We start from the raw sequence: 1,328 nt of genomic DNA, 5'->3' as shown, positions 1-1,328 counted from the left end.
GGGGGGGGGGGGGGCAAGTAATGACTAAGGTTATCTGGAAGGAGGTGTGGAAGTAGAAATGACTGTTTCTATAATCATAGTTTTTTTTGTGGGGAGGGGAAAAGGTCTCCTGTCCAATATTGTCTTTGACAACACAGGTGCTTGGGACCACTGTTGTGTCCTGTAGCATTTAGCTCTCTGACATGTGAACACGTGTGTTAACCCTCACACTAGGAAGGAACACGCCACATGACTCGGTCGTCGGATTGCTGTTGTCTGATCAGTGACAAGTTACAAGCTCTTTGAGGAGGAGGAATCCCTAACGAGTCCGTCTGGTCTCTGGACTAATGAAAACAGGCGAGAAGTGACTTGAGATTTAATTTCATGTGTCAAAGGTCTAATGTTCGTCTGGTCTGAACATGTTTTAGAACAACAGGTTTGGGGGAGAGAACCGTGTCAGTAGGTTTTTGATCATTTGTCACATATTGAAGGTAACGCATAATTATTAAATTAAAAAGCTCTGCAGTCTTTTCACAATGAGTTGTGGGGACGACCTGCTGCTGTGACACAGGTGACCTGAGGGGGGGGGGGGGGGCTGTTGTACGACTCGACTGCAGTCGTTTTATGCTCCGCCCCTGAAGTCGACGGCGGCTCGCGTTGATCAACTTCCTTTCGTGCCGACTTCCTGTGCTCCAGCACCAACACGTCCCGGGTCAGGGATCGGATATTTGCTTTATGTCACCTCCTTTACTGCTGCGTTGCAAAGCGCAGCTCCTGTTGCTTAGCAACCTTGACAACACGTAATATTTTTTTCACAAAAACTTGAGGTTTTAAGCCTCTTGGTTTTAACAGTTGTAGTGTTAGCTGTTGAACTGAGCTGAAACACAACACTTACATTTAACAGTGTGATCCTCAGGCTCCGTTGCAATGAATCTTGGGATATGTTGGGCCACGAAGGATCCACCTGTTGGAGCACACATTTGAGGGAGCTCTCGAAGCGGGACGACTGTGTCGCTCTTCACATACCGCCTCTGAAGGATGTGGCGTCTGAACTGGAACAATTGGAATATCTACTTTTACACAATCAATCCAGACTGTGAGTCAGTGTGACACACACACCTGAAAGGAATGCATGACGAACGCTCTGTAATCCCGCAGGTTCTGTGGAAACTGAATAACAGCAGCGTTGGTTGCAGACGGCGTTCACATTAATTACACGAGTCTCTGCATCGTGGCGTCTTTTCGTCTCGCGCCGACCTGCTCGTGTTTCTGCACTGACAGCCGATGAAGACATTGAAGTTTGAAGATCAACAGCACGTGGAGAATTTCAAAGCATTCAAATCCAGAAA

The 1,328-nt window shown here is 47.4% G+C and overlaps 1 long non-coding RNA gene across 1 annotated transcript in view; it reads right to left on the bottom strand.

Annotated features, from left to right (window-relative positions):
* LOC147818964 (uncharacterized) overlaps window positions 1-1,328 on the bottom strand; it is a 2,104-nt gene extending 776 nt beyond the window's left edge. Inside the window, exon 1 of the long non-coding RNA XR_015437433.1 lies at window positions 875-1,328. This is a non-coding gene — a long non-coding RNA (uncharacterized LOC147818964). The remainder of the gene's footprint in view (window positions 1-874) is intronic.

The sequence above is a fragment of the Seriola lalandi genome, unplaced genomic scaffold, assembly GCF_002814215.2.
Source record: "Seriola lalandi dorsalis isolate HSWRI2012SDOR001 ecotype SW California unplaced genomic scaffold, Sedor1 jcf7180002054382, whole genome shotgun sequence".
In the NCBI taxonomy this organism is placed as follows: domain Eukaryota; kingdom Metazoa; phylum Chordata; class Actinopteri; order Carangiformes; family Carangidae; genus Seriola; species Seriola lalandi.
The sequence above is the reverse complement of the archived record's forward strand: the minus strand, read 5'-3'. Positions and strand labels throughout refer to the sequence as shown.